We start from the raw sequence: 24,259 nt of genomic DNA on the forward strand, positions 1-24,259 counted from the left end.
CATATCTATAGAAACATAGGATATAACTAAACTAAATATGATTATCCAACTAATACAAATGCTTTTCATGTATAGCAACATATAGTGAAACTCTCTCCCAATAATTCAAAAGCCTCTAATATAATAATCTCTGTCTCCTGACAGCAGTATTATAATGGTATTTTATATGTATATATAACATTTATTTTTCCATATTCAACTTAAAAAATTACAAAGTGGTAATTATCATTTATTCATAATATTCAAATGTTTATATTTGTGGAAAAGCCACATTTAGTTTATGGTTATATCTTGACCCCAAGTCAATGAATCTCAAACTCAGTATTTAATTAGGTTGAATTTTATGTCATTAAAAAAGGTGCTGTTACCCTTTGATCCAGCAATACCACTACTGGGTCTATACCCTGAAGACTTGATCAAAAAGGGTAAAAACATCACTTGCACAGAAATATTCATAGCAGCCCTGTTTGTGGTGGCAACAAAATGGAAATCAAGTAAATGCCTTTCAAGTGGGGAATGGCTTAGCAAACTGTGGTATATGCATGGCATGGAATACTATTGTTCTATTAGAAACCAGGAGGGATGGAAATTCAGGGAAGCCTGGAGGGATTTATTTGCATGAACTGATGCTGAGTGAGATTAGCAGAACCACAAAAACACTGTACACCCTAACAGCAACATGGGGGCGATGATCAACCTTGATGGACTCGCTCATTCCATAAATGCACAATCAGTGACAATTTTGGGCTGTCTGCAATGGAGAATGCCATCTGTATCCAGAGAAAGAACTGTGGAGTTTGAACAAAGGCCCCAAGACTATTAACTTTAATTTAGGAAAAAAAAACTGATATCTTATTGCCGGATCTTGCTATCTCTTATACTTTATGTTCCTTCCTTAAGAATATGATTTCTCAGGCAAATAGGTGTCATAGAGTGCCATTCCATTCCTGGAGTCAGAAGTTCAAATCTGGCCTCAGATACTTAATAATTACCTAGAGGTTTGGCCTTGGGCAAGCCACTTAACCCTATTACCTTGCAAAAAATAAAAAAAATATGCTTTCTCTCTCATCACATTCAATTTGGATCAATGTATACCATAGAAGCAATGTAAAGGTTGGCAAATTGCCTTCTCTGGGGGGAGGGGGGAGGGAAGTAAGTTTAGGGGAAAAATTGTAAAACTCAAAATAAATAAAATCTTAAATCTAAAAACAAAAACAAAAAAAACCCCAAAAGGTGGTGCTAAGTCCTTTGTATTATTGTATGATACTATAAAGCCTGGTCATAAATAAAAATATTACTACAAAGAAGTTGGATTTAAATATATAAAATGTCATCCTAATTAATTTGTTTTAACTTTATCATTAAAAACAGTGTGAACTATGTAATGTGATCTATTAAATACTGATTAAATTTTTATTTGCTCATTAATTATATAATAAATCTACCATTTTATATAGTTAACAATGTTAAATTTCAATAAACATATCTTAATGTTATTTTAATAGACATTAACTGTCCCATTAATTCCATATTAAATGCTTTTCTGGCAACCTTTATAAAGATTTGATTCCGCAGTTTAATATTGATGTCTGATCTATATAACATCAAAACTTAATTTTCTTGACTGTTCATAAAGGTCAAAGCTAATTTGCTTTAGAAAAACATATCAATTATGGTTTAGAAAGTGTGCTGTACTTTCAATTCTGTGTATACCACCAGAATTCTTTTTCAGTGGACCTTCTAAATCCACTAAAGGAGAAGTGACTGAAGATCAAAATGATCAAGTTCAATTTTTTACACTTGATGATGGTTACCCCTAAGGTAGCTAGCTCTTCCAGTCATGGTACTGGTATTAGTGAACAGATGCATTGGAAAATATTTGATCTAACAAATGCTCTTCTATATTCTATATTGATACTCTCCAAGTCCACTCTGGTTCCAGAGTAGGATAATCATAATCATAAAATCTCAGCTGGAAGATATATCATAGGTAATTCCATTATAATAAGAATACTGACTGAGAGTTGAAAGCCAATTCAATGGTCTTAAGGAGATAGGAATTTGAGACAGCTAGTTGGCGCAGTGGATAGGAGCACTGGCCCTGGAGTCAGGAGTATCTTAGTTCAAATCCGACCTTAGACACTTAATAAATACATAGATGTGTGGCCTTGGGCAAGCCACTTAAACCCTATTTACCTTGGAAAAATATATATTGAAAAAAAGATAGGACCTTTTGTAAAAAATCATGAATGGGGGGCAGCTAGGTGGCGCAATGGATAAAGCACTGGTCCTGGAGTCATCCCTGGGTTCAAATCAGGCCTCAAACCTTAATAATTACCTAGCTGTATGGCCTTGGGCAAGCCACTTAACCTCATTTTCCTTGCAAAAACCTAAAAAAAAATCATGAATGACCAGGTTTTAGAAAAGCCTAGAAAGACTTGCATGAATAGATGTAGAGTGAAATGAGCAGAACCAGGAGAATACTGTATACCTCAACAACAAGCATAAGATGCATGAATTATGATGATTGCAGCTCTTCTCAATAGTTCAGATATCAAAGATAACATTGAGGGACCTGTTAAGAAAAATGATATCCAAAGGAAAAACAAAACAAAACCAAACAAAAAATATGGAGTCTTAATACAGAGCAAAGCATTTCATGTTCACTATTTAAAATTTCTTTTCTTTTCTTTTATTTCTTCATTTCTTTCTCCCCTTAGCTCTAATTCTTCTTTCACAACATGACTAATATGGAAATATGCCAGTCACAGTGGCACAAATACAACTTTTACCAGACTGTTAGCTTCCATGAGAAGGAGGGAGCTAAGGAACAATATTAGAAAAATGTGGAACATATAAACTTACAAATGGATGAATGTTAAAACTACCTTTACAAATAATTGGAACAAATAAAAATAAAAGAAGATAGAACATAAAAACCCCGAGTCAGTGTTATACAATTCTTATACAACTCTCATTCTTTGTACCAGTTACTAACAAAGCTGCTCCTATTATCACCAAAGGTAGCCCTTAGACAAGAACTTTTGACCAGGTAGTCCATCATTTGGTCTGAAAGCTTTTCCTCTCAATCACCACCAGTGCCCTTTTCTCTAATTTTCATTCTCTTCTTCTCTATTGGTTCCTTCCTCAGTGCCTAAAAATATGCTCAGATCTCCCCAGTCTTGTCTTTCTTTCCCTTTGATTCTACCATCCCTGTAAACTATCAAGTTGTTAGAAAAGTCTTTTAAAACCTTCATCTCTATTTCTTATCACTGGACTGGTGTTTCACCCAATTCCACTTTGACTTTTGACAATTTCAATCAATTGAAACTTCTTGTTTCAAAAGATTTCTTAATTGCTAAAAATGAGGGTGTATTCTCCTTCTTAACCTCTCTCAATTTGATACCTTGGCAACTCCCTCTTCCACTATCCCTCCCAAGTACTTCTCTAGTCAGTCCTCTATGTCACATCTTCCAACCCCTAAGTATCAATATCCAACAAAACTGTGTCTTAGGCTATCCTAGTTTCTCATTATATATATATATATATATATATATATATATATATATATATATATATGCTTTCTTGATTATTTTATCATCTCTTAGGTGTTCAATTATTATCTCTGTCCAGTTAATTCCAAGGTCTAGATATACTCTCATTCCTAGATTCTTCCCTTAAATTACAATCTCAGAATACCATTAACCTCATACATACCTCCATTGATGAGGCATTTGCAAAATTAATATGTTCAAAATAAACTCGATTTCTTTCTCAAATCTTTAATTCTTCCTTGTGACCTTTCTGTAAGGGTAACATCATCCTTCCTGTTATTTTAAATTGTAAGCTCAGTCTTCCTTCTTCTGACTCTTCTGTTCAGCTTCCTCTAACACATGCAACATTTCACTCTCCCTAAACCCTCACAAATGATTCAGTGATATATTTGCAGGGTGCTTATATATATAATGGTTGAAAGTTTTTATTTGATTCTTTCATCATTCATTTGTTGTTTCCTCATTCTCCCTACAAGAGTGCTTTAATCTTTCTATGGGATCTGGTAGATACTTGAAGCTACAAAAAAAGAAATCATTAAGAAGTCAAAGATATGCTTTTATTCTCATCATGTATTTTTTACCTTCTCAATTGTTTATATTTTCACCAAAAAAATTAGTATATTCATTTTTGTAACAACAAAAAGTATTTGGGGTTTTATAATAGCAGAGTCTGAACTCCATAAAAGCACTGTGCTATCACCCAGATTTGGTGTATCCCCTTGTCCCCATTTTATTGTTTGTATCCTTTGAAAGCATTAGGGACTTAAGAATTAACTTGCATGGCTACCCATCTGCTTTTACACCATAGGTCTAGAAATAGATATTTTCAAACAATTCATTTTTGGAGAATATATAGAATGGGTAGACCAATATATTTCGTGATTGTTGAAAAATAAATTCTCTTCTGGACACAAGACACTATTTAAGGAAGTCTTCATAATCTTCCAAATTTAAAAGGATCCTTTCTTACAGTGTGTTGTGAATTACTTGAATGATAATAGGATGATTTTTGAATACACAGAAGTTAGCCAGAAGCACTGACAAAGCTATGAATTTGTCCCTGGGTACTTTTTAACCAAATATAGTATTGTATATGCTTACTAAAAATATGCTAAATATCATGTTACTATTTTTTTAAAAGCACAATGTAATATCTGTTTGACTGGCAGGTGACTATAATTACCTGTCACCAAAAAAAGAAACATTCAATTTTTGCAAGCCATTCTTACCCCCTACTGCAATGAATTATAAGAAACCAATATAAGAGAACTCCTACATTCCAGAAATTATTCCTTAAAAATTTTTGACTAAGATAAGAAATTTTTAAGCTGTAAATGTGATTATGATAATTATAAAAAATGAAAGCTATATGTAGTCTCATACCACAGGTTGAAGAAATTGAAATGCCCACTGTATTTCTAATGTTTCATAGAGGTGATTTTGAATATTTGAACTCAAAATTCTTCTTGTGAACATTCTTGTCCTTTGATCCCAAGACCAACTACACAATATAATCCCTCCCATACAAAAATTTATTCTTTTCATGAGTATATGAATGTGCAAATACAAATATGCACACATAAAATTTCAAACTAAATTATATAAACATGAAGTATAACCAAATAACTTGCTATATAAATGTGTATGTTCATATGTGTATGTTGAGTATATGTGTACAAATATTAAATATATACACATATGTGCATAAAGTTAGATTATGAAAAAAGATTATAGATATATGGTAATTAATTAGAATAGTTTTATATATGTAGCTATAGACATAGATATAGATATAGATATAGATGTAGGTAGTTAGTTTGCCTTTTTTGTGAGCTTTAATGAGCACTCATAGTTCAAAAATTTTTCTCTCCAGAGGCAGATAGCCTTTTTTATCATAAAATTTTTGAAACAATTATAGATCATTTTGCTGATCAAAGTAGTTAAGTCTTTCACAGTTATCATTAGTTATCATTAAAATAGGTCCTGTCCTGTTTATAGTGGTGTGCTAGTTCTGTTCACTTCACTTTTCATTAATTCATAAAAGTATTTAGAGGTTGTTTTGAAGCCAAATGTTTCGTCATTTCTTAAAGCAAAATAATATTCCATCATAAGCATGTATCACAATTTGCTCAATCATTGATAAATGTCTCATCAATTTCTAATGTTTTTGTTTAGATGGCATTTTCAGTCCTATCTGATTCTTCATAACTCTCTTTGGGATTCTCTTGGCAGACATATTGGAATAGTTTGCCATTTCCTTCTCCAACTCACTTTACTTTAGATGAGAAAATTGAGGAAAATTGAGCTAAGTGACTTGCCTATGGTCACATAGCTAATATATGAGACCATATTTGAACTCAGTAAGGTGAGACTTCCTGACTCCAGGACCAAAACTTTATTCACTGTACCACCTGGCTTCCCATAAGGTGGTATTTAAGAGCTGTTTTTAATGCATTTTTTTAGTTAATAGTGATTTGGAAAATGTTTTCCTGTAAATGAAAATACCTTTGATTTCTTCTTCTGAAAACTACCTCATCATATATACTGAACATTTACCAATATAAAGAATGCTTCTTTTCATTTAAACATTTGGCTAATTTCTTTATAAATTGGGAAAATGAGACCATGCCAGTTCCACGATTTCTTTTTAATATTGGTTGCATTTTTTTGTGCAAAAAACTTTTAAATTTAATATCATTTTTCTTTTTTATTTGCAAAGCAATGGAGTTAAATGACTTGCCCAAGGTCACACAGCTAAGTAATTAAGTGTCTGAGACTGGATTTGAATTCAGGTCCTCCTGATTCCTGGCACGGTGCTCTATCCATTGCATCATCTTGTTGCTGCCTTAAATTTAATATCATCAAAATTATTCAATCTATCTCCAAAGATCCTCCATATCCTTTTATTAGTCATAAATTCTTTCTTTACCCATACTTCCTTTATCACTTATCTAGGTCACTCTCTGCATGTTCTCCAAATGTGCTTATGTTTTCACTATTTATGTCCAAATCATGTGAACATTTTTTCCTTATCTTGGGTAAGGGCATGAGATGATGACTGTAACTAGTTTCTATAAAATGACTTTAATTTTCACGGAATTTTTATTTCAATAGTTTTGTCTCCCAAAACTTGGATCTTTCGGTTAATCAAATACAATATTTATAATTATCTAGCCCCTACATTTTGTATGCCTAATCTATTCCAGCACAGATTTCATAACCAGCAACACATTATTTAGATGATTAGTGCTTTGTTGTAGAAATTTAATTTTAATCTATAATTGTATTAATCTCACTTTTGACTTACATTTCTATTTTATATTTAATTAGAAATTTTTAATATTTTGACTTTTGGTTACATGCTCAATTTAGTAATTAGTCCTTTATTTTATTGATATTTTTGTAAGTTTCCTCTAAGTACTGTTTTGTTTTCATTCCACAAAACTTTTTAAGTTGCTGTATTGTCGCCATTCTCCTTAGCACATTAATGATTGGCTCTATGATATAGTCTTTGGCCAGTCATTCTTTGGGATTAAATTATCTGGTTCAAATTATTTTTTTTTAAATTGCACTTCCATAGTCATTAATTAAATGCAATTTTTGTTGAATTATACTCTCAAGAAGAGTTTAGTGTTTCTGCTTTTCTCCATTTTATTGTTTTTTTTTTTTCAAATCTAATTCATGGTCAATTTTTGTTATCATGCAATATATAGTTGAGTAAAAATGTATATCACTTTTATCTATATTCAGTTTTATGCAGAAGTGAATCATTTTGATCCTTTCCAAAACTCTGCTAATCTCCTTAACTTCTTTCTTGTTTATTCTATGATTAGATATATCTATATCTGAGAGGCATAAATTAAAGTCTTCCACTTACTATAATTTTACTTTTTATTTCCCATCACTGATTTAACTTTTCAATTAAAAATTTGAATTTCATGGCATTTAGTTCATATATGTTTAGCATTGATATTACTTCATTGACTATGATACATTTCAATTAAATGTATTTTTTGTGATTAACTCTTTAGGTCTATTTTTGTCTTGGTTTTATCTGAAATCATGATTGCTACCCCTGACTTCTTACTTCACCTGATTCCACTCTAGTCCCTTATTTTAACTGTATGTCTTTCTTTCTCAAAAGTCTTTCCTGTAAACAATATATTCTTAAATTCTTGTTTCTACTCTATCTCTTATAAGCTTCTATTTTAATAGAGTTCAACTCATTCACATTCACATTTGTGATTGTTAACTCTATTCCCCTCTGTCTTATTTTCCTTTATTTAGCCTTCTCTTTCTTTTCATATCCTTTCCCAACATAAAAGTTTGTTTCTGACCACTGTCTTCTTTAACCTTCTCTCCCTATAATTACTCTCCCCTTCCTCATCTTTTTCCTACTTCCTAGTGGATAAAATTGATTTCTATCCCCAAATGGGTAGATACACAACAAACACATGCATGCATGCATGCATATATTTATGTGTATGTTGAGATGCATGTAAGTATGTACATGTGTGTATATATTCTTTCTTTGAACAAGTTCAGATTAAATTGTTTCCTTTAATTTCCACTCCATTACAAAATCTCTCTGCATACTTCACTAACGTGAAATAATTTCTTCATTCGTCCTCTCCCTTTACTCTTTTTCTGTAACCCCTTTTCAGTCTTCAATTTCTTTTTCTGAGATAATACGAACATAATAGACTCACACCCATGTCATCTGCTTAAGTTCCTTTTAACTCCTGTAATTGCGATCTTTGGGATAGGGTGGGGGAGGTTATATGTATTATCCAATAAAGAAAAATTAAAAGTTTAACCTTACTGAGTTTCACCTGATTTTTCTCTCAAGTTTACCTTTGAGTCTTAATGTTGAATGTCAAATTTTCTAATCAGTTCGGTTTTTTCGTTAGGAGTGTCTAGAAATATGTTACTTCATTTAATATCCATACCTCCATTCCCACATCACCATAGCTACTTTGCCTTCAGGTATAACATTCTAATTCCTTTTACATAGTAGCTGCTCAATCCTGAATGTTACTCCATGGAATTTGTTTTGCTTTATTTTCTTTATGGATGATTGCAGTTGATATTTTTGACCTTTTAAGTAGTTTAATAATTCTTAAATTCTTTCCTTAAATTATTTTCCAGACCAGTTATGTTTTATTTTCCTGATGACATATTTCATTTTTCCTTTTAATCCTTGTTTTATTTTTGATGTCTCATGATATAATAAACTTTCATTTGATCAATATAATTTTTATGGAATTATTTTATTCAGTGAACTTTTTTTGTTTTCTTCCATTTGATCAATTATTGTTAAAGTATCATTTTCTTCAGTGAGATGTCATATGTCTTTTACCATTTGCCAGTAATATTTCAAGATTTTCTGTCAGCATTATATGTGCCTAATTTACCAAGCTGATAATCCTCTTTTCATAATTTTATTACATTTATTTCATTTCTTTTTCTCTAGTGATTTTATTTCATTTTTGAAATCAATTTTTCTTTTGTTAATCTCCTTTTAATTTTTTTCTAGGAATTTTATTGTGCTTGCTTCCAATCTGAATTTTTCTTTGAGACTGCATAAATTTTTATATTATCTTCTGTTGATATTATGTCTTTATCTTCCCCATCAATATAGAAGCATTTTATGATTAGTACTTTTGTTGTTTTTCTGCTCATTTTCCAGTCTATTTCTTTACTTTTGAAGATGTTAGCCTTGGGTTCTGTTCACCTTTTGTTGGGAACATGAGGGAGGAATTATTGTCTCAAATTTCGGGCTTTTTCCCCCCCTACCCTTATCACAGCTAGTTCTGTTGTAAGTGTTCAGTGCTTCCAAGATGATGTGATCTGGGAAGAGATGTGGTCATTTCTCTCATGGTCTGTTCTCTTGTTCATACCTAGTTGGCATTACTGTTTTTTTTTTTCCTGACCACAACTTCTCTTGTTCCTGAAACTACCAATCATATTCAGGTGGTGATCTTACTCCCTTCTATTTCAGACAGCCCTTTATAGCTTGGACCTGCACACTTGAACTGAGTAATGGTAGATAAAGTTGCCAGATGGTGCCCAGTCCTGCATCCAGTGCTAGCACAAGGTTCCCCTCTCATCTCATTTTGAGCGGGTATTCATTCCCCTTATTGTCTCTGATCCTGAGTGCTCCCTATAGTCCTGCTGCTTCTGCTACTACCTCCAAAAACCACAATTAAGTGTGGTTAGGTTGCCAGAAAACCCCCCCACAGCACCACAGAGCTCTCCTTCCAACCTCCTATCTTGTCCTAGACTGGGAAAAAAATGTCTTACCTCAACCTTTTTTGTTATTGATATTATATCTTTAATTTAATATATTATTTTAAAGGGTTTTTGTTTTTTTAATTTGTTTTGAAAGGAGTAATTAGAGTTCAGTTAGAATACTGCCTTCATTTTTTGCTACTTTGGTTTTGCCTTTAGCTTTTTGAAAGAATTAGGCTACTAAGGCCTGTGATCAAAAAATGAATAATAAGATATTTTTTACAAATCTCGTAATCTTTGAGCCTCTAAAAAATAACAAACATGTTGAAGACCTAAGGCAACTTCTCATGTTTCTGTGGACTAAAACATCAAAAATTTTAATGTGGTAACAAGTGAAGAACTAACAGTAGAGTAAGCTTGATCCTAACCTCCAACCTATTCATGTAGCTTCCTTTCCCCAGGTAATTTATACAATTCTGAACTGGGGTTATACAAAACAACAAATGGACTTATACTAGAGGATCTACCTTTTTAAAAGTTAACTTATATATGATTAGCCAGATTTCTCTACCCCTGTCTCATCATTTCCTGTGCTTTAAAAAAATTATTTCACTTAATCCTGGCAACCACCCTAGGAGGTATGTTTATAGAAAAGGAAACAAGGTAAACAGAAGCCTAGGGCCACATAGTTGTCTGAAGCTGGATTTGAATTTAAGTATTCTTGAGTATGGGCTCCACCCTCTATCATCACTGCCATTATCTGCCCAAGAAGATTTTGCACTTTAGTCATAGTAAATTCAAATTGGATACTGGTCTTGGACTATTAAAAATCATAACATAAGAAAACTGAAAAAGAAGCAGTTAAATTACATATGGGAAGGAGATTCTTAACAAAACCAGGCATAGAAGCAATTAAAAAAGTTAAAAGAAATTATTTTGATTACATGAAATTAAAAACTTCTGCACAAACATTATAGAGAGTTAGGAAAATAGAAAGAAGTGAACAAATAGAGGGGGGAAAATGTCTATTTCAAGAAGAAGGGCTCCTTATCTAAAGTCCTCCCAATGCCTTCCTTTATTAAGGGCAGAAGCTGATTTTTTTAAAGCCAATCGATTAAGCATCTGCTGTTCTGCCTATTTAAACCAAAGGAATAAAATGACCCTCCCAGATTAAGTTCTTCATCAGATCCTTTTCTCTTCTTTTATATGCCTTCTTTTAGAGGGCAGAAACTGTATATTTCATCCCACTTCCCTCTGAGTCTACTGCTCTTTCTGTTTCCAATTCCATGGAAGAAGATGCCTCTGGCTTCACTACTCTTTATCTCTTCCCCTCTCCCACATTAGTATGTTTGTATGAAGAAAGTTACATAAACACATATGTGTAGGTGTATATGTAACCAAGTCATTTCCCAATAATGAATGGTCAAAAGATATGAGCTAACATTTCTTTCTTTCTTTGTTTTTTTTCAAGGCAATGGTGTTAAGTGACTTGCCCAAGATCATACAATTAGGTCATTATTAAGTGTCTAAGGTCAAATTTGAACTCAGGTCCTCCTGACTCCAAGGTTATTCATCTATCCACTTTCCCACAAATAACTCTCAAAAGAAAAATTATAAAATATTCATAACACATGAAAGGATAATCTAAATAATTGATAAAAAATGCAAATCAAAACAACCTAAAGATTGTCCCCACACCCAGCAAATTAGCTATTTTGACATCTTTGGAAACTGTTATGATTGGAAGAGTTGTAGGAAGATAGGCTCACTAATAAATTAATGATAGAACTACAATATAATATAACTATTCTAGAAATGAATTTGGAATTTTGAAATAAAGTGACTAAAATGTCTATATTCTTTTACTCATAGATTATACTATCAGACATATACTCCAGAGAGGTCACCGATAAAAATAAATTCTCCATTAACATAAAAATATGTATAGCAGAACTTTGTGTAACAACAAACAATTAGTAATAAAGTAGATGCCCATCTGGGAATAGTCTAAATAAATTGGACATTATGGCAACAGACTACTTCTAAGTTTTTTCAAATGAAAAGCATAAAAAGAGAAAGCAAAGAAAAACTTAAATTATTAGATGTAAAGTTTAGTTAGCAGAGGCAAGAAAAATGCACGTATACATGTACCTATACACAATGAGTTTAGCAATGTAGTTAGAAAAAAATTAAATGCTGTCACAAAATTACAAAGAACAAGATTGGTCTCAAGATATATGAGAAGATATTTCACTCAACTCCTTTATACAGGTTGGGGAAAGGGAGTTGGCAATAAGCTTCTTTGAGATATTACACATAGTATAATATTTTTGTAATACTTTGAAGAAGTTTTGTGGATCTCTTTTACCTTAATTCCTCTTTTTCATGTTTTTAGTTTGTATATATGGAAATTCTGGAAAATTTAAGTGATTTTTAAGTTTTTTTAAGTCTATAAACATTCATTTTTTTTTAAAAAAAGAAAATATGTGGAAGTATCTTCATGTTTTGTGAAATTATGTTAAACTTTATCTTCTGTGCAAGAAGTTTTACTTTTTAACTTGAATAAGCAGATTGACATGGACTTCTTTTCCAGAAGTGATGCCATCAAAAGTTATAGTGAGTGTTTGAGGGGATTCTGGATATGATCTTTTCCCATGCACTACCGCAGTGTCTGCTTCTTTTTGTCCTTAATGAATTAAATGCTTGTTAAATAAATTAGTGAATATGTATATGTAGCTATACACAGGCATGAATATACATACATACATACATACATATATGAGTGGTGAGAAAATGAGAATATTTTTAAAACCTCAATACTAGGATCTTCCTTAAATAATTTTCTCTCTCAACCTTTGGTAAGATTGTTTGGGATGTGAAAAATTGATGTTATGAGCACATTTCATTCCCTAATCCCCAAAAGTTCCTCATTCAAGTAAAATGAGTACTGAGTCACAGTAGTCATTATAAGTAAAAAAAATGGAGAAGAGAAAGTATGAAAACTGGAGAATGAGGATATTCACTGGGGAAAGGGGCCCGAAGAATCTTGAACTTTCTCTGAAGAATTAGAGCATTTTCTCAGTTTACCAAGGATTGGAAAAGCAATTAGATTTGAAACAGATGGTAAGAAGTGCCCACTAAGTATTGTCTTTGGACTCTACCTCATCATTGGATATGGCTTTTTAGATTGATTTTTTTTTCCATCTAAGCAGCTAAAAACACCCATTCAATTTTCAAACTTCCAGTTTCACTTTTAATGCATCATTTCCACTCACTCTGATGACAAAACCTACTGTTTTCTTTATCTGGCTTTTTTTTAATAAAGTATTTTTCATTAAAGGCACACACATGCAGAAATATCTAAACATAAACTTACTGTACTAATAAAGAGAGGTTTAACCCTCCCAAGGAGCACAGAAGAAATGACAACAACCAATGGGCTATTCCATATATATCCTTTTTCCTTTATGTCACATTAACATATTACAGAGTTCAGTCCACACCTGTGTTCTCCCTTTAGTTTAATTCCATTACATTATACCATTTCTTGTTAAATGAAGCTGGTTCTGGGGATATGCAGACAGCCAATTTATTCATTAGCTCTATTGTGGTGGAACTGAATAAAAGGTTTTATTATCAATCTCTTTAATTTCAAGAAAGAATTCAAAGGAAATCAATATTAGAGAATGCATAATTGCTAAATCTTCTTAAATTAATAGACTTATTCATTAAGCCCCTCCCTTCCAAAAGAAAAAAAAAGTACTTAGCTGTTCTATCTTCGGACTTTGTCTAATTAATTAGTAAGGAGAACTCATATTGGGCTGGCCTGCTTTGGACAATTATATGGTGCAATTCTCACACCAGTCTGGGACTCGAATTAATTTGGATATGCATATAGAGTGTTTCAGCAATAAATTGATTACAGAAAGGGTGACTACACAAAGAGATAAATGATAACCACATGCTGATGCTTGGCAGAAATTTGGGTAACTAGCAAGCAGTTTGAACTGGATCAGATTGGGAAATGTACCAAAAGGATATTCACAGAGCAATAGCAGGCAATTTGAAGGTCTATGAATTAAAAGGTAGAATAATATGGATAAGCTCATATACAGTACTTTATAAGCATTTTGTATGAAAGACAAGGTTTTTCTTTTTCGCCTTACTAAGCAGAAATACTTGAAAAAGGGTAAAAATCCTTATACTTTAATCAGTCCCAAGTCAGAGTGCTGAATTGTCCTGAAATCTATATTCACTTACATGGAAGCATTTTTTTTTTCTCTTGCTGCACCTAGACCAATAGAAAGTCATTTTGCATAAATGTCAGAAGGTATTGTATTGAATTTATTTATTTAGCCCCAGATCCTGAGATTGAAAATGAACCAACTACCAATCAGGGTAATGATTTTTTACAATAGTCCCTATATACCTTTGACTATTGATTTGAATAGTCAATGAAGTTAGCTTCTAATGGATCATGCAGTGACATATCAGTGAAATAGATGTGATTCTGATACTCATTAAAAACCACAGGCTGATGAGGTCAGAAATGGCATGGATTTGGAGCCAGAGGACTTAGACTGATCTCCCAGACCTACTATGTATTACTTATGGGAGATGGGGCAACTCATATCCTATACTCCTTGAGTTTCAGAGTCCTTATCTATGAATTGGAGGAGTTGTTAGATGACTTTTTTAGGTTCCTCCCAAGTCTAAAACAATGATTCAAGTTGTAGGTCATGCAGAAAGTATCTAAACTTTCTGGCATATCCTAAAAGATTTAAGTTAAATTTTAATTTCAGTGTGGATTTTTTTTTGGTAAAAAAGGAAGGATGGGAGAGATTGAGGGAGGGAAAGAATGAGGAGGCAAAAAGAAAAAAGGAAAAAGGAAGGAAGAAAGAAACAAAAAATCAAAAAAATAAGGAAAGGAGAGAAAGAATTAAGAATGAAAGGAAAGAAGTAGCAGAGAGGAGCCGCTAGGTGGGACAGTAGATAGAGCACCAACCTTGGAGTCAGGAGAACCTGAGTTCCAATTTGGTCTCAGACACTCAATAATTACCTAACTGTGTGATCTTAGGCAAATCACTTAAACCCCATTGCCTTGCAAAAAAAAAAAAAAAGAAGTAGGAGAGGAAGGGAAAAAAGGAATAAAAAGCATTTATTAAGTATATATTATATCCCAGGTACTTTTCTAAATGGATTAGAAATAATTTCTCATTTAATATTCAAATTAGTCTTTTGAGATAGAAGCTATGTTATATTGTATAATTGAGGAAACTGAGGCAAGCAGAGGTAGTGATTTTTCCATAGTTACAAATTAGTAATTTGATACTCCTGACTCTATACCAATTATCCTAGCTATTTAATCATCTGTAACTTTTTGTTTTGATGTGTTCACCAAATCATAACAGAGAGACAGTCAACAAACTTAAATTATCAATGCATATTGCTCAATATGTCCAAGACATATGATTATGAAGTTCATCTATGAAAGAAAAGTATTAATTGGATTGTATTAAGTGGAATTACATGGTTAATACATATTGTATAGCAGTCACTTTCTCTAGATCATCAATTTTCCTATTGGAATATTTGACAAATTGATTTATCTTCCTCTAAGCCCTTGCCATTCCACAAAATTAAGCTGAAAGATCATTCTACTTTCAAACTCTCTAATTCAGGTCACAAAAATTTTCTTGATTTTTTTTCTTTTTTTAAAAAACTTTTATTTCTTTAAGGCAATGTGGTTAAGTGATTTGCCCAAGGTCACACAGCTACGCAATTATTTAGTGTCTGAGGTCATTTTTGAACTCAGATCCTCCAGACTCCAGGGTCCATTCTCTATCTATTGCACAACCCAGCTGCCCTCACATGTGAACTTTTCCAATGACCATAGCTTCAAATGCATTCCTAATTGGAAATAAGAGGCAGCAAAGTACAGGGAAAGATGGGGGGGGGGGGAAGACATAGAATTAGATGGGTCTGAATCTCAACTCTGCCCCTTACTTTCTAATATTCCTTCAGGTTAATTATAAACTCCCTTTGGTAGCAAAAGGAGGTTGGTTTAGACAATATTTAAAGTCCTTTCCAATTCTAAATCTAAAGTCTCAAGATCACCAAATCTATTGCTTCATTATTGCCTTTCCTGAGGTCCAGACCTACATCTCATCTTCAATGTATCAATAGCACATTTCCACTTCAATGCTCAGCCTGAACTTCAAACTTAACATTGTCTCAAAATGAGTTAGTTTTGTTTCACAACTGTTCCTCCTTTGAATTTCACACTATCTATTAAGAGCATCACTATTTCTACTGTCTCAAGTATTTTGAAATATTTAAATTGTTTTAGGTCCTCTCCACCTCTTCATATTTCTCATTAAAATAATTGACAAATTGGGTTAATTCTACCTGTAGAATATAATTTTTATATTTAAGTTATATTCATTTGAAGCTTCTTGTGTATATGTTATAAATGCTTTTTAATCTAAGTTCCTTCCAGACTTTATTTTCATAATTTCCCCAGCAATTTTTGAACAGTTGAAAAATTCTTATCCTAATACTTGGGATTGTTGTGTTATTGCTTCTTTATCTGCTTCTGAAACTTGTTTGCCTCAGTCTTTCCAGTGATCAACCCTTAAATTTTAAAAAAAATCAATATTCAATAATAATATTTGTACATTATTTCATTTTACCTTGTTATTTGCTTTGCCAACATGACTAGAGACCATATTTCTCAAGCAAAAGTAATGATTGGTCAACTGGTCAAAAAAGAGATAACAGAATTCCTATGCTAGCATTGGACATAAGGTCAGACGCTATCCATGGCCTAAAACAATTTCTGTGTCAAAGTTCAAGGGCAAAAAGAAGCACTTTTGGGCAAGAGGAAGCTGTAATCCTGAAATGCAATTGAACCAATATGCAAAAAAATGAGAATGGGCATCCTTCTATTACTCATATTTATTGGGAAAAAACTTCTGATTATTACTATTACATATGATGTTTACTTTGGGTTTTATATAGATATTGAAATATTTCAAAAGATCCTCTACATACTTTGTACAATTTTTAGAATGAGTAAATGCCATAGTTTGTCCATTGAAATAATTAGGATTTTTTAAATGTGTTTAACATTATTGAATTTTTAACATTGAAATACCATTCATGTTGATTAAAACTTCAATATAGTCATGATGGATGATTTGATTAATGAATTGCTGTAATCTTTTTTAACAGGATTTTGCTTAAAATTTTAATTCATATTCATTTAAAAATTTGATCTATGGTTTTTCCTAATATGCTGTACTCTTCGCTTATTTAGGGATTATTTGTCTCATAAAAGGAATTTTGTAGGGCAACATTTTTCTCAATTTTTTTGAGAGTAATATTTGTAGATTATTATTTTTTTAAAAAATTGACAGAAGTCTTCTCTGAATCAATCAGTACCAGAGGATTTCTGTTGGTTTTATTGTTTTTTATTTAATTTTTGCCAGTGATAATTATAATTAGTCCAATTTTCTCTTTCTGGGTGATTTAAGATTTCTATGTAGTGCTTTGTAATGTGGAGGATTATATATTAAAAAAACCGTTATACCCCATGTTTCAAATGTTTGTATGTGTGTATGTATTTATGTATGTGTGTGTGTGTCCTCAATTTTATTGTTATATACCTTTGCCTAGTAGGTTCTGATTAAAATAACAACAAAAAATACTGCTTGATATTTCAACTTGTTCTCTGCAACTTTATTGTTGTATCTTCCTCCCTCTTAAAAAAATCAATTTGACTAAAGATTTAACAATTATGCTTAAAGTCATTAGTTCTTATTAATCTGACATTTTGATTTTCATTCTTTATAACTATATAATTTTGTACATTCCTTGGGTTTCAGTTTTTATGAATTAGAAATAAATAAGAAAAAATATAGTAAATCTATTTCCAGAGTGTAAAAGAAAACTTAAAGATTTTATATTAATTACATAGGTCAAACATTGCCTTTGTATAACTTGTATAACAACTATATACTAATACAATTCATATATGTATATATATATATATATATATATATAATATCTTTTGCTTTCACTTTCTGCATTCCTTTTAATCTTGGATGCATTCACACATGTAACTTCTGTGAACTTTAAAAAAGCAGTTTGAAGGTCTCTACACAGCAAGATAGTACAGAGGTGAGTCGATTATCTTGGACTGATGAGGAACAAATGAATAGGCAAGAAAGAGGAAAAAAGGGAAAAGAAGATGAATTAACAAAACTCTCACATAAAAGATACAAGAAAGTAACAGTCTTTTCTTAACAGAGAAGGTGGAAATGGGGTGAGTGGACAACACTTGATTCTCATTCACATCTAAATTGATTCAAGCAAGAAAATACACACAAACATACACATAAATGAAAATGATTTGAGAAAGGCAGAAAGAAAAATGGGAAAAGAAACCGGGACTTATGATGGAAAGATATATGTGCACATATACATTCATACTAATTTGGTAACAAATCTATCTTACCCAAAAAGGAAGAAGGGAAATAAAGAGTGGAGGTGGTAAAAGGGAGTGATAATAGAAGAAGGCATAGGTTAGAAGCAAAACAGATGAGAAGAGGAAGATGAAAAAGACAAAGAGAGAAGGAGGGCGAGAGAGAGAGAGAGAGAGAGAGAGAGAGAGAGAGAGAGAGAGAGAGAGAGAGAGAGAGAGAGAATATAGGATGAAAATTCACAGAGCGATCATTGTGAATGTAAATGGGATGAACTCATTCATAAAATTGAAGCATAAAGCAGGACAGATTAGAAATCATAATCCATCAATATATTATTTATATGAAAAACACAAAACAGAAAAACATAGAATTAAAAAAGGGGGCTGGAAAAGAATGTACTGTGCTTTCACTGATTTTTTTTTAAAAGGTAACAAATAGAGACCTCTCTCTCTCTCTCTCTCTCTCTCTCTCTCTCTCTCACACACACACACACACACACACACACACACACACACACAGAGTTAAATGAAAAATAAACCCAGTTAAAAGGGATATTCAGGCAAGATGATGCCTTACTAAAAGACACTATTAATACTACATATATGTATCAAATAGTTTGACATATATATATATATATATATATATATATATATATATATATATATATATATATATATATAATTAGTTTTTTTGCAAGGCAAATGGGGTTAAGTGGCTTGCCCAAGGCCACACAGCTAGGTAATTATTAGCTGCCCCCGACATATATATTTTAAAAGGAAAAATTATAGGAGAAAACATATAGTAATCTTTACTGAAAGGATGTCTCAAATTTACCCTCTCAGAATTCGATAAATTTAACCATTTATTAAATAAGAAGTTACAAAGTTGGAACAAAACTCCAGAAAATTTAGATACAATAGAACTCTGGGAAAAACTGAATGAAAATAGAAAGGAATATATCTTTTTTTTGACAGTAGATAGTACCTTCACAAAAACTGATCATGTGTTAGTGTATTAAAAAACACACAACCAATACAGAAAGGTAGAAATGTTAAATGCACAGCAAATAAATGTGAAAACCAAGATTAAAAAATAATATGAAACTAAACAATTTAATCTTAAGGAATGAGTGGGTCAAAGAAGAAATTCAAAACATTCAATAATTTCATTAAAGAAAATGACAGCAATTAGACAGTTCCAAAATTTGTGGGAGGCAACCAAAGCAATACTTAGAGTAAAATGCCTAACTCTAAATGCATAGATTCATAAAAGAGATAACAGATCAATGATTCTGGCAATAACAAAAATGATAACAGAATTAAAAAATAAAAAATAAAAATCCCAAATTAAAGATCAAAGTGGAATTCCTGGAAATAAAAACTAATAAAAATTAATAATACTAAAAAACATAAAATTAATACTTTAAATTAGGAGCTGGTTTTATGGATTAAAAAATAAAATAAATAAAACATTAGTTGCAGCTAGGTAGTGCTATGAATAGACCATTGATTCTGGAGTCAGGAGGAACTGAATTCAAATTTGACCTCAGACACTTGATCCTTAATAGCTGTGTGACCTTAGGCAAATCACTTAACCACATAACCTTGCAAAAAGAAATAGATAAACCATTGGCAATTTATTCTAAAAAAAAGAAACAAAGAAGAAAATCAAAGTAATGATATTGAAAAAAATTAAATGGATAAATGAAATTTAATCCAAGAATATGAAATTAAAACATGTATTAGGATTTATTTTATCCAATTGTGCGCCAGGCAATGGAAGATATCTTTAAAAAATACAAAGTGTTTAGAATAACAGAAGAGGAAACAGAATAATTAAATAACTCTAACTTGGTAAAGAAATTTGAGCAAGTCATCAATGAATTCCCTCAGAAAAAATTCCCAGCACAAGATGAATTTACAAGTGAATAGCACCAAACATTTAAAGGCCAATTATCCCAACTATTTGATGAGATAAGTTAAAAAAAAAGAAACTTTGCAAAATTCATTTTTGACACAAATATGACACCAAATCAAGGAAAGTACAGAAATAGAAAACTATAGATTAATTTTCTTTATGAATATCAATGTAAAATGTTAAAATAAAATATAAGCAAGGAGATTATGACTAAGATTATATACTATGACTGGGTTAGATTCATATCAAGAATGCAGGAATGGTTCAAAATTAGGAACACTATCACTATCCTTGATCACATCAAAAGCATTAATAATAACAAAATCATATTATTGTATCAGTAAAGGTACAAAAAAAGCAAAATATATAATTAATTTCTATTAAAGCAAGAAAACAGAGGAACGAGTAGAGCCTTTCTTAAAATAAGTAGAATCTATCAAAAGTCTAGAAAATACATTACCTATAATGAAAATAAATTTGAAGCTTTTCATCCTTGGGAATGAACTTCTGTTTGTTTATGTTAACATACAGTGTTTATGTGAAACAGCTTGGTGGTGCACTGAATAGGGCACCATCCCTGGAATCAGGAGTATCTGAGTTCAAATTTGACTATCCAGGGCCATATCTATTTATCCTGATTCATATCTGGCCACTGGACCCAGATGACTTCAGTGGAGAAAGTGAGGCTGGTGAATTAGCACAGCACCTCCTCATTCAAATCCAATTCACTTAGTTGTCATGGCATCACCTCCCTGGTATCTTTGTCTTCTTTGAGAAGGAAGGACAAACAGCAACAAGAGAATCTATGTGCTTTTATTTTTTGCTTTTGTTACCACATAATAATAAGGTTCTTGTTTGTATCATCTTCCCAATATCAGCTTCCTGGAAAATCCTAATCCAGATATCCAGATTTCTGTTTCAACCTGAGTCATGAGGACAAATGAAGCAAACAGTTACTGTCATTTATTTATATAGTCTATGCTATTCACTGAGAAAAAATAACTTCGTTTTTCTTTAGGTATTTTGAAGCTATTTATTCACTTTGCTAAACATGTACATTGTATCTAAAACTTCATCATGTTCTAAATACCATGCACTAGATACCATGCATCTAAAACTTTTTTCTTTTTTAATGATTTAAATAATTATTTTCACATATTTGCAAAAATCTTGTTGTGAAAGTAAGCATAAACTCCCTCCCCCTAAAAAAGATAGAGAAACCACAAGAGAAATAGAGAGAAAAATAAAGTGTATTCCAGTCTGTGTTCAGATACCATCAACTCTATCTCTGGGGTGGGTTGCATTCTTTATCAAAAGTCAATCAGAGAAGCTGTGTCAATATCTTTCCCACAGTTACTATTGTTAACTGTATTATCCTCCATTCTATTCCTCTCTATTCCCATTTATTCTATTCTCTTTCTCCTTTCACCCTGCCCCTCTTCAGAAGTGATTACTTTCTACCATAATCTTCCATCGCTTCCAGCCTCTACTCTCCACTCCTCTCCCCTCCTCTCCCCCTGTCCTGTTCTCCCATTCCTTTACTCTCATTTTTCCTCTAGGCTAAAATAGATTTCTATACCCTACTGAATGTGTATATTATTTCCTCTCAGAGTCATTTCTGACTAGCATGAAGGTTCACTCATTCCCTATCACCTTTCCACCTTCCACTCCATTGACAAAAGCTTTTTCTTGCTTCTTTTACCTGTAACATCTTAGCCCATTTTACCTTTCCTTTGCCTTTCTTCCAGTATGTTCCTTTATCACCCATTGACTCCATCTTTATATTATATTATACCATCATACTAAGCTCCTTTCTGTGCCTTTTCTATATATACTCCTTCTAGCTGCTCTTATAAATGAGAAGGTTCTTATGAGTTATCTGTATCTTCTTCCCATACAGGAATAAATACAGTTCAATATCATGAAATCCTTCCTAATTGGTCTTTGTTTTCTACCCTATATGCTTTACCTGTGTCCTGTACTTGGATATCAAACTCTCTGTTCAGCTCTGGTCATTTCAACAGGAAAGTTTGAAGGTTCCCTGCTTCATTGGATGTCCATCTTTACCCCTGAAAGAGGATATTCAGTTTTACTGGATAGTCAATTCTCAGTTGTAATCTCACTTTACCTTCCAGAATATCATATTCCAAGTCCTATAAGCCCTTAATGCAAATGCTTCTAAATCATGAATAATCCTGACTGCTTGTAGTATTTTCTCTATGACTTGGGAGTTTAGGAATTTGGCTATAATATTCATGGGAGGTTTTTATTTGGGGGTGGGTCTCTTTTAGGAGGATATTGGTGGATTCTCTCCTTTTCTATCTCACCCTCTGCTTCTAGAATATCAGGGCAATCTTGCTGAATAATTTCTTGAAAAACGAAGTCTAGACTATTTTTGTCATCATGACATTCAGGTAATCCAATAATTTTAAAATTATCTCTCTTGGATCTGTTTTCCAGATCAGTTGTTTTTCTAATATTTCACATTTTATTCTAGTTTTTCAGTCTTTTATTTTTGTTTTATTGTTTCTTGATTTCTCAAAAAGTCATCAGCTTTCTTTAGCTCCATTCTACATCTGAAGGAGTTATGTTCTTCAGAGAACTTTTTTAAGCCCTTTTCCAATTGGTCAATTCTACTTTTTTAAGACATTCTTCTCCTCATTTGCCTTTTGGATTGCCTTTTCCATTTGATCTAAACTGGTTTTTAACTTGTTAGTTTATTCAATACTTTTTTGAAAGTCTTTCACCAAGCTACTGCCTTGGCTTTCATGAGTTTCCCATATCAATCTCCTTTCTCAACCATTTTTTTCCTCTGCCTTCCTTTCTTGGTTTTCAAAGTCTTTTTAGATCTCTACAATAGCCAGAGATTAATTCCTCTTTCTCTTGGAGGCTTTGGATATAGAAACTTTGATTTCTCAACTTCTGAGTATATATTTTGTTCCTCTGTGGGACCAAAGAAATTTTCTATGATCATATTCTTCTTTTTCTGTTGCTTGCTCATTTCCTCAGCCTATGACTGAATTCCTTCAAGGTCCTATGAGAGGCTCTGACTGCTTTCCTGGACCTGTGCTCTGGTCTGTGGATGATCACAAGCATTCCCCTCTATCTTGGAGCTGAGAGGAGGGTCCTTGCTGCACTATGGCAGTATGGGGGCCCAGACTATGACCTAGATCTGAATCTGTGCAGAGCAGCAGATTCCTGTCCCAGGGATAGCAGAGAGACCTCTGCAGGCTCTCCCCAACCCTTACCATCTATGGGCTGAGCACTCTGGAAGCAGCTGTTGGGTGGCTTCTTAGGTTTCTAAGATTGGCACTAGCCTGGGCTCCACACTCACCCTGGTGCTGCAAAGTTCTCCCACCAACCCTCCAGCAATCCCTGGGCCAAGAGACCAGGAAACCATTTTGACCCAGGTGTCCCCATGGGGTGTTTCTGGAAGGATAAAGCTGCTTTGCCACCTATAGTGTGACTGTGGCTAGGCTATGCTATGGCTTTTTCTATCCCCAATCCCAGTGGAAAAGACCTTTCCTGTGGATTTACCAAGTTGTCCTGGACTGGAAAATTGCTTCACTGAGTCTTTTGGTGGGTTCTAACCATAGAAAATTTAGTTAGATTCATAGTTTTATGGTTTTTGGAGCTTTTGGCATAAGTTTATGGGAATTCCTACCTTCATGCTGTCATCTTGGCTCCATTTCTAAAAAGATCCTAAGGGTAAACTTTGTTTCATTTATATTGTCAATGAAGGAGTCCTAAATTGTCATCTTACATCTTTCCTTTTTTCCACAAATAAATGTTCTATAATCATTTCTTTAGTATTTTTGATAAATTCTTTTCTATTGCTATGTAGATATCATTTATGAAAGAAATTTTGAGTGTATTATTGAATCATAGTTATTGTATAAGCTTCATCTCATTTAAGTCATACTTCCTTACAATCAATACATCAAATGGTAGATAGCTGTTAAGAAATCATCTGTAAATGCCTACTGACAAATTCTACCATCCATTAGATTCTTTCAATATTAGTTAGTCTTTAAAGCATATTTGAGGTGTGAATTTTACATTTTTCACAAT

This window comes from Macrotis lagotis, chromosome X (genome assembly GCF_037893015.1).
Source record: "Macrotis lagotis isolate mMagLag1 chromosome X, bilby.v1.9.chrom.fasta, whole genome shotgun sequence".
Lineage (NCBI taxonomy): Eukaryota > Metazoa > Chordata > Mammalia > Peramelemorphia > Peramelidae > Macrotis > Macrotis lagotis.